Genomic DNA, 10972 nt, shown 5'->3' on the forward strand with positions numbered 1-10972 from the left:
AGGTTATCTTCCTCATAGTGATAAAGTTCTGACTTCCTACAAACCAAGGATGCCCTGCTCATCCCACTGGATATGATATGCAATACGGATATGAACTTGGACCCGTGTGAACCCATCCTCCTTTTACCAGGTTTCCTTGATGGGCACTTCTCCTAGGCTAATGCCTTGCTCACATTCCTCCCCCCCCTCCCATTTACATTCTTTATTTGGAAATGTTTACACAAGTACAGGGAAACTAAATTTTTGAGATAGTGGATGTTATTAGATTGTCATCAGTTTATTATAAAAGACACATGGAAATTATTTACATGATGAAAGATTTCACCGCTTCAGTGGAAGGGGCAGCTTCATAGGATGCCATTTCAACCGTGATTTGTTTCAGTCTATATACTTTCCAAGAATGTCACCATCTCTAAATAAGAAACAATCCCTGTCTTCTAGAACTGCTTTGGTGCTTCCATACTCTGGGGGAAGAACTTTATCTCCAAACTTCATGCTAACTGGCTGAATCTCTCTACCCTTTCGTTTAGAGCCTGATCCCACAGCTACTACTGTTGCTTGCCATACTTTTCCTTGAGATTTTTCTGGAGCCATAATGCCTCCTTTGGTTACTGTTTGGGCTGCAATTTCGAACAATACTCCGTCAAAAAGTGGAAGAAACTTTCTAAATGCTTGTCTGGTCAGGACTCAAGTTGCCGCAGCTCAGACTCCGATTTGTTGCTCACCATTCTTGATGACCTCTACCTTGGTGAGTTCCCCCTACCCTCAGTGTACACCTATACTGAGCTGACCAGCCTAATAGCTTTTAGATTGACTGTTCAGGAAAGCGAAGAAAAGAAAGAAAAGAAGAAATACATTTTTTTATTTTTAAAAAAGAGAGATACTATCTGTAGAAGAAAATACTCAGCCAAATCAGTAAAACATGCACTCAAGTAAAACATTTACTCCAAACCTCAAGGAAACTTATGTAATTATCCAGTTGGCAAGAGACTACCTGTCTCCAGGAGGATCTATGGCTGGTCTTGGGAGGCATGGCAGCTCTGGATGCCACTTGATACCCTTATCCAGGAAGGCCCCAAAATATCATCAACTGACATCCCATTCCTCACAGCCCTCTCCCCAGAAATGGAAGATCCAGAGGTTCCAGTGTTGTTTAAAAATGTACTCCTGAGAAAGAAAGTATAGAGAATGGAGGGAAGAAATACTCAAAGCATCAATGAGAGAATTTCCCACCATCGATGAAACAGTCTGAAAGAGATTCTTCAGAATCATAGTTTAAGACACTTGACCGGCCATACCAAGATGACTGAAAACAGATGAACTCAACATGTTCTGGCAAAAAATCTCAACTGCTAAAGATGAAATAATGAAATATTTAGAGAGGAAATGAAAGCAACAGTTTCCCATCCGGGAATAAGTCAGATTGACACCCATGTTCTCAGTAGCAACAAGAGTTGCAAAGAGAGAGAGAGAGGAGAAACACCTTAACTTTCCAAAGAAATATGATTTTTAGCACATAATTATTAACACCTCCCAATGTTATCCAAGTAGAAGGGCAAATGAAGTACCATTTTTTTATGGTTTAAATATGAAGTGTCCTCCAAAAGCTCATGTATGAGACAATGTAAAAATAGTTTAGAGGTGAAATGATTGGGTTATGAGAGCCTTAACCTAATCAGTGGATTAATTCCCTGATAGGGATTAACTGGGTCGTAGTTGTAGGTAGGTAGGGTGTGGTTGGAGGAAGTGGGTCCTGGAGGTATGCCCTTGGGGCATACATTTTGTTCTTGTTGAATGCAGTTCTCTGTGCTTTCTGATGCCATTTCCTGAGCTGCTTTCCTCCACAACACTCTTCTGCCAAGATGTTCTACCTCACCTCATGCCCCAAGGAATGGAGCCAACCATCTATGGACTGAGACCTCTGAAACTGTGAACCCCTAAATGAACTTCTCCTCCTCTAATTGTGTAAAGAAAAACAAAAAGAGAAGCAAGCAAGGTGCAGGGGCAAAGTAAATGGAGTTGCTGGCTGAGCTGCCAGCTTTATTTATATCCATAGGTTACATTAGGTCATTGGCATCATTAGAACATATTGCTCATTGCATAAAGTTACTGTTATAGGAGCAGGTTTAGGTGCAGTGACACATTGGTGTTGACTAAGAGAATTCCTTTATTCTCAGAAGCTGAGTTTCTGAGATCAAGGCTGAGGCTGATAAGACTCTAGCACAGAGCCTCCTCATGAAGGACACTACCATAACAGCTAGGCATTGAGCATGTATTAGTCATCTCATTAGTTCCAGGGAGAAACTGCAGAATAGTCCAAGTGTGGAAAACAGGGCGCCTGTTACCCTCCTGAGTTTGCTCATCAGAGGAACTCTGCCTGGTACATTTCCACAGCCAGAATCCTTATATAATCACTTGTCAAGCCTTTTGGTCACAGTGACAAAAAAACTGACTAGAACATATTTCTTATCTGTAAAAACATGAAAAGTTTTCTATAGTGCCCAGAAATATATACTGGCTCAGTAAATAACAGTGAAAACCTCAGAAGGAAATGACACAAAAGGAAAACATGTCTTAGTCCATTCATGCTGCTATAAGAAAATACTCCAAGCTGGGTCTTTTATAAAGAATATTTCTTTTTTTAAAAAAAATATTCTTTTTAGTTGTTGATGGACCTTTATTTTATTCATTTATTTATATATGGTGCAAAGAATCAAACTCAGTACCTCACACATGTGAGGCAAGTGCTCCCACCCCTGAGCCAAAACCTCAGCGCCCCCCCCAACCTAACTCTTAATATTGCAATGGGAATCAAATTAGAGAATGTCATAGCACATACTGAGCAGAGAGGTCATAAAAATGTACTCTTTAGTCTAAGCAAGATTTTACTGTAAATTCAATATCAATTTAAAAATAATAGTTAAGATGTTAACAATATGTGAGACTGTTGGAGGAGTAAGCGGAGGAAAAAGAAGTGGAGTAAGGTTCTTACCTGATTCAGGATGAGATGAGAGACCATGATTTGCTCCAGAATTTAACAGGAAGTCATAATACAAAATACACATATCAACATTGACGTCTATTGTAAAAATAAAATTAAATACATAATTTTAACATGAGGAATTATATTTTGGTTATTATGATAGATACCAACACAATGGTGGCTCAAAAAAATGAGAAAGTTCATTTTATCCTTGATGTGATCCTAGTGTCCAAACTTTCCCATGCTTGTGAATGGATGGGACTGTTGTTCTTACAGTCTCAAAATGGCTACCAGAGTGCCTGCTATCTTGTGTATATTTCAGGAAATAAGAGGATTGGAGATTAAGGGCAATAAGGTCATCCTGGCCCCAGGAAGCCTAGTTTTTCCAGAAGATCACTCTGTGTCTTCTGTTGACATCTCATTGGGCAGTGAGAGTCGCTTGACATCCCTAGTGGCAAAATGGACTAAGGAAGGTCATCTATTATTTTTTCTCCTGCTGCCTAATCTTGGCATATGCGACTCCAAATAGCTATAGTTCCATTGATGAGAAAAATGGGATAAATGGATGCTGGCTAGGTAATCAGCATCCTGCCTTAACTTCTAAAATAATAAAAAGAATAAAATTTTGAGGAATTCTCAATCAATCCACTAATAGGTAGGGGAAATGATCAGGGAGCGGGGGTCCTAGGTGGGAAAGCAAAAAAAAAAAAAAAAAAGGAAAGAAAAAAAGAACACAATGTGGCATTGTCCAGACATAACAGAAATTGAAATGTATGTGAATTTTTGGTAGTTGTTTATTACGATAGAGATTTTCTTGGCTGCAAGCAGACACACCTGTGCTTTGTTAACAAAGGGAAAAGAGAGTTGAAAATAAAGCAATGGGTTAAAGATCCAGCACGGAGACACTCCTACTTCTGATAATGACATGACGATTGGGAGGAATCCTTTTGCTAAAGATAATGGGAAAAGCTGGTCAAGATGTTTAAAGTTTTTTCTATTTGAAGGTATCGAAAAGAAACAGTATATTAAAAAATCACTGGGCCATGATCTAAAGGAAGAAAGAAATCCTGAGCTGCAAGCCTGGCATTTGGGGTTGCATCATCCAACAGATGCTTCCTGCACCTTCTCTGTCCTAGGTGTGCCTCCCAACACTTCCCCTGTCCTCCACCTTAACGACCATCATCCCACTAACTACACACTGACACTCCAAGCCTGAAGGCCTCTGCCATTGCCCACACTCCCCCTACAGCCCCACACCAGCCTTGCACATTCTCACCTGCACATTCCACATGACCTTCTCAGTGGCCCCTGGGGCAGTTGCTCTGAGGAGACCAGGGCTTCAGGTTATCCCCTAGGCCCTTGTGCTCAGAATGACCTTGCTGCACCAGGTGGGGCTTCAGGGGCCAGCAGTAGGCGGAGATGAAGCCCTACTTCTATACTGGCCTCCATGACTCACTGAAATCCTGAGTGTGACCTTGGGGCCATCAAGGGCAGAGAAAGGTGCAGAACAAAGATATTTGAGACTGGGACGAGGCCTTGGGGTTTTCTGGCCTGCATGTATCCTGATCTCCCAGGAGGCTGAAAAATGATCACTCTGAAGCTAGGCCAGACATAGGGTATTTAGCCACAATGAGGGAGTGGAGCCTGACCCCCATCCCCAATTCCACTGTCCTCATCAAAGACAATCAGAGCTCAATTTTTATTCTGTGTTTCTTCCTAATCCTCACGCTCCCCTTTTTAAAAGTTTATAAATTCTAAACTTTTATAACTTTATTGGCTTTATAACACATGAACACAAATAGAGAGAGGGATCACACTGTTCTTTAATTCGATTTGTTTCGCTTGTTGTTTGCATGTTGTTGGATAATTTGAATCTAGGTTCCCAGGCCATGGTCATTCATATTTAGTTCAGAATAAACCATTTTCTTTCTTTTCTTTTTTTTGGTACCAGGGATTGAACTCAGGGGTTCCTGAGCCACATCCCTAGCCCTACTTTGTATTTTATTTATAGACAGGGTCTCACTGAGTTGCTTAGTGCCTTGCTGTTGCTCAGACTGGCTTTGAACTTGCGATTCTCCTGTCTCAGCCTCCTGAGCCTCTGGGATTACAGGTGTGCACCACTACTCTGGGCTTCAGAATAAACTATTTTCTAATTTCCTCAAAGCAAAGTTGTTATTTTATGTCAAGTGAGACACATGGTTTTATTTTTTAATCTGTGAGTACCTAGGAGTGGAACTGTATGGTTTAGGGAATACATATTTAACTTTTTTTAGAAGCTGCCAAACATTTTGCACATTGGTTCTGCTGTTCCATACCTTCTACCAAAGGATGGAAGAATTGCTGCTGCTCTGGGTCCCCACCAAGATCGTTGCTGTCCATGTTTCTTATTTTACCTATTCTCTAGGATGTCTAGGGGAACCTCATTTGATTTCACTTTCAGTTATCTCATAACTAACAGTGGTGGGCATCTTTTCATGTGCTTCTGAGCCATTTGTGAATCTCCTCTTGTAAAGCACCTATTAACTATTTTGTCACAAACTCTTTTGCTTCATTTTTTTTCCATTGTATGACTTAACTGAAATCCATGTTTTGAATTCCTTATTGATGGATATTTAAATTGTCTCAATTTTTTTTCAACCAAACCAAAATGATAACTTTGTACACATTTGTGTCAATGAACCAGAATTTCCATGCCATGCCTTTGCAACCAAATTTTAGGCATCTCTGCAGGAAAGAATAGACACTTTCACTAAAACGGGCCCAACTATTGGAAGCCCCCGGTACATGCATCATAGGTGCTCTTATGACATCAATGCTCTCTCCCCTCCTCCACTGTGGCAGAAGGAATGCAGACTTGAGCGTGATGAAACCATCTAGCCCCTAACCATGGGCAATTTAGAGAATCACAGACCTGAGGGAATTTGAATTATCTATCTCCAAATCATGGGCAATAAACTTTGTGTAAGATATAACCAGTTCACCCAAGTTGCAGGGAGGGGAAGGTGGATTTCCACAGTTAATCAGGATACTAGCCTTCTGTCTAGGGATACTGGGATATTGAGGAAATTGAGTGTGTGTTAGAATCGACATCCCATTGTACACAAAGAACAGCCTGCCCACACCTCTCCCTTTTAACTGTTTACAGAAGGATGGCAACCCTTGTGAAATCGTAATTGTAAATGTTGAGCAGATCTCACCACAGAAAAAGGAAGAGGCAGAGGCAGAGGCAGAGGAAATAACACCAGAGGTAGGTGGTTTAGACTTCAATAACTGAGGTGACTTCTGACCTTCCACATCTCTAACCCATGTCACCCAGAAGTGGTGTTTATCGTTTTGAAGCTCATTGCAGAAGATGATCATGGAATTTATCCACCTAGGATATATTTGGGAGTGGAAGGTGGTACTCTTATGTATTACTCAGAACAAACATCAGAAACCCAAAATGTCCGGGTGAATGCAAAGAGTTGCCCCATTATCCAAAGCTGGAATGAATAGGAATTGAGTCTTCTTTTCCAGTTGCTTTAGCAACCTGAGAAAGGCCAATGACTGTGGCAAGCTGACTTGGTTGTGGGGAGGAGAAACCTGGAGTTGTGTGGGAGTGTATGCATGAGCACATGTGAGTGTATGTGTGTGTGTGTGTGTGTGTGTGTGTGTGTATGTGTGTTAACTGAAGGCCTTTTGGTAACCAAAAGAAATGAAAGTGAGAAATAGACTAGAGAGACCCCAAACTGTGTAGTGCAAGGAAACTTTTAATATGAGGCACTAGCAGAAAGAGGAACAGGTTTCGGATTGAAGTGAAATCAGGGAAGAGAGGGTATGAAGGGGAGGTGACAGGCCCAGGTAGATGGTCAGGCTCAAGTGGATCCTGTGGATCATAAGGTTCTTGCTCCAGGACCAAGGCAAACCAGGTGATGTAACAAAGGGCAGGGGAACCCCCATTCTATAGATGGCTATTTTGAGCCTCAGAGGTCAAGATGAATGTATATGTGCATTAACTGACATGGTAGAGAGAGGCAGGCAGAGGAGGACACTTGCTTGAATTTCTATGCCCAGGTATTGCTGTCCAGTGCTCATTAATTTCAGAGGAAGAGGAGATTGTTGATTGACAGAGGATCAGAAGCCCTTCCTGGCACATTCTTGGCTTGAGGTTGTTGGGGAACATGTCCTAAGTGTCATTTCTTTACTTTGTATCTCCCACTCCCTCACAAAATGAAGGAACCTTCTGACTCTACACTAGCAGCCACAAAGATCCAGGCTTGGTGGCGGGGCACCCTGGTGCGACGCACGTTGCTACATGCTGCCCTGAGAGTTTGGATCATTCAGTGCTGGTGGAGGAAGATACTGGCCAAGCTGCTGGAGAGGAGACGGCGGACGATGCTGGAGTTGAATACACGGCAACTCTGGGCCTGTGTCAAGCTGCAGGCCTGTGTTCGAATGTGGCTCATCAGACTGCGATATTGTCGTGTGCTCAATGCTGTCCGGGTTATCCAGATCAGCTGGCGCTGGCATAGTTGCCACACCCGTGGCTTTTTCCGGGGAAATTACGAGATCACAGAAAATGAGCTAAAACTTCAGATTGACATTTTTCTGGGATCGCAGATTTGTCGGATCACCGATTCCATCCCCTTCCCAATAAAGAACTGACCAGGTCTGCTCCAAATATGCGTCAGTAGATATTTGTTAGACAAGCTCCTGGAGGTCTGCATCTCAGCAAAGGGCCAGGAAAACAATGGAAGGTACAAAGCATCTTACATGGTTACTTGGGGGAATCAGCAGGGTGTGTCTGGAGTGCTGGAGTCATAAGGGGGTGAGAGCCCAAGCTGGAGAAGCAGGGCCTGAGATCCATCAGCAAGGTCTGCCATAGGTGGGAGGGTTGGGGTTGCAGGGTGGCCAAGGAGACCAGCTCCAGGGAGACTCCTTCACTGTGGTCTATGCGAATGACACCCCTATAGTTGTACAGTGTGGGGGTCTCTGCCATCTTTTGCCCTTCATCCTCCAATACCTTCCCACTCAGTTTAGAATAAGTTTCAAAAGCCCTCCCTGTGGTCCATGTGACCTGGCATGTTCTGGTTCGAACCACTGCACCCTCTGCCGACATCCTCCTCCAATGCTCTGCTATCCATCAAACACCCCAAGCAGAAGATCCCAAGTGTGCCCCATCTCAGAACTTTGCACTTGCCACCTGCAACCCTACGGTGTCCCCAAAGAAGTTTCCACAGAATCACACCCAGGTCCACCTCTTGACTTTTGACTGACTGTAGGGTGACATCAGACTGTCAGGTCAACTCTAAATCACCTTGGCCCAGGCTGACCGGTTCTAATTGGATTCTTAACCACACATTCTCATAGATTTTATGGTTAGGAGGAACTATCCGTACCTCCCAGAGTTTCAGGATCTGGTAACAAAAGTCTCCTTCAGGGTAACTTGGGTTCCTCTTATCAACATTTTTTGAGGGCCTGCATTTCTCCTGCAGTGAACAGGTAGTTTGCTGAGGAATGTCACATATCATGTCCACCGAGGCCAGGCAGGGCTGCAAGTAAATTGTTTCTGGAAAAAAGAAAGCACGTGGGCCCATTTTATAGGATTATTTTATAGAAGAGTGGGCCTATTTTATAGAATTATTCTCTTAACTTTATATTCTTACCTTCCTCATCTGTCTGTTCCCTAACAGGGCCAGGACCAGGCAGAGGGCCAAACGTTGAATGGTTCTGTCTCTTCTGACTAGCCAGTCCTAAGCTGTTGGCTCAGCCGGACTTGTCTTTTCATGGAAACACCAACCAGAACAGGCCCTGAGCTTTCTCCTCACTCCATTTGCTGCCATCTCACAAAACCTGGAGTTCCTCCTCTTCCTGAAACATTTTGGATACACAGTGACTCTCTCCATAGGATATGCAAGTGCAATAAACTGTTTGTTGAGCTGCTTCTGTGTCTTCTCTAATGGTTCACTGACCATACACGGATCTGTGTGTTTGTTTGTGTGTGTTTGTGTGTCTGTGTTTGTGTGTCTGTCTGTCTGCTTATACCTTGTAATGTGATATTTCCCTATAATTCCCTCTTTATGTTCCTCAGTATTTTTTTCTCGGTCTTTGCCTCCCTCCATGCACATTTCTTCTTTGTTCTTTTTAGATATTCATGACAGTAGAGTGTATTTTGACATATTTTACATACTTTTTCTAATTGGAATCCCATTCTTGTAGATGTACATGATGTTGGGATTCACTGTGGTGTATTCATATATGAACATGGGAAAATTATGTCAGATTCATTCCATTGTCTTTCCTATGCCCATCCCCCTTCATTCCCTTCATTCCCCTTTATCTACTCCCCTGAACTTCTATTCCTCCCTTGCCCCTTGTTGAATGTTAGCACCTGCATATCACAGAGAACGTTCAGCCTTTGCACAATAGTCTCCAGATCCATCCATTCGCCAGCAAAAGTCATAAAGTCATTCTTTTTTATGGCTGACTAATATGCCATTGTGTGTATATTCCACATTTTCTTTATCCATCTATTGAAGGGCACCTAGGTGGGTTCCATGGCTTAGCTATTGTGAATTGAGCTGCTGTGAACATTGATGTGGCTGCCTCACTGTATGCTGATTTTAAGTCCTTTGGGTATAAAATGAGGAGTGGAATCACTGAGTCAAATGGTGGTTCCATTCCTAGTTTTTGAGGAATCTCCATACTGCTTTCCCAGAGTGGTTGCAGCAATTTGCAGTCCCACCAGCAATGCATATGTGTACCCATTTCCCCACATCCTCACCAACATTTGTTGTTTTTTGTATTCTTGACAACTGCCATTCTGACTGGTGTGAGATAAAATCTCAGTGTAGTTTTTTTAAAAAATATTTTATTAGTTGTTGTTGGCCATTTATTTATTTAGTGCTGAGAATAGAGCCCAATGCCTCACACATGCTAGGCAAGTGCTCTACCACTGAGGCACAACCCCAGACTCCTCAGTGTAATTTTAATTTGCATTTCTCTAATTGTTAGACATGTTGAACATTTTTTTCATACATTTTTTGACCATTCGTATTTATTCTACTGTGAAGTGTCTGTTCAGTTCCTTTGCCCATTTATTGATTGGGTTTTATGTGGTTTTTTTTTTGGTAATAAGTTTTTTGAGTTCTTTATATATCCTGGTGATTAATGCTCTATCTGAAATACAGGTGGCAAAGATTTTCTCCCATTTTGTAGGCTCTCCTTCATGTTTTTGATTGTTTTCTTTGCTGGGAAGAAGCTTTTTTAGTTAGATACAGTCCCATTTATTGATTCCTGATTCTACTTCTTGGGCTTTAGGAGTCTTTGGACAGCATATTTTATAAATGTGGTCACCTGATGGCTTCAGGGATGACCACCTGACCTAGGCCAGGCCAATGAAAGTCAATTCTGGTGCTGGTTTGGAATTACTGGGTTTGCCAACTGCAAGGATTACAGAACCAGAGCTCTGGCCTCTACATAGAAAAATCTTGCTGAGAATGGAACCAACAGAGGAAAGTAGAGCCAAGGGATAGTAGAGAGAAACTAGGTACTAAGGATTTTTTAACCCCTCAATCTAGCTGTTAAACGAGGTTTCAGTAAGGTTTTGTTTTAGACTAGTCTCCTGCATTAGACCCCAGTGCACCAGATCAAATTACAGAGAAGTTGCTCGTGCTAGGTGTCATGTCATCAACTTTGAAATAGGCCAGTTAAGAAAGGAAGGAGGGAAGGAAGGAAGAAGGGAAGGAAGGAAGGAAGGAAAAAAAGAAAAGAAAGAAAGAAAGGAAAGAAAGAAAGAAAAAGAAAGGAGACTTATAATAGCCTATCAAAAGGGGCCTAGATTTCCTAAACTGGTATTAGGAAGTCCCCTTTGCTTTAATCCTACACTATAGTATAGGATCTGAAATCTCCACCAAAGGCCCCTGTGTTAAAGACTTGGTCCCCAGTTGGCACTGAAATTGAGAAGTGGTGGAACTTTGGAGAGGTGGGCCTTAAAGGGAGACTTTGGGT

General features: G+C 42.3%; 2 pseudogenes; one reads left to right on the forward strand and one right to left on the reverse strand.

Moving 5' to 3' along the window:
• Positions 1–378: 378 nt before the first annotated feature.
• LOC113179370 (10 kDa heat shock protein, mitochondrial pseudogene) lies at positions 379–5362 on the reverse strand (annotated as a pseudogene).
• A 1830-nt stretch (positions 5363–7192) lies between these two features.
• LOC113179369 (IQ domain-containing protein F5 pseudogene) lies at positions 7193–7627 on the forward strand (annotated as a pseudogene).
• The last annotated feature ends 3345 nt before the right edge of the window (positions 7628–10972 follow it).

This window comes from Urocitellus parryii, chromosome 2 (assembly GCF_045843805.1).
Source record: "Urocitellus parryii isolate mUroPar1 chromosome 2, mUroPar1.hap1, whole genome shotgun sequence".
In the NCBI taxonomy this organism is placed as follows: Eukaryota; Metazoa; Chordata; class Mammalia; order Rodentia; family Sciuridae; genus Urocitellus; species Urocitellus parryii.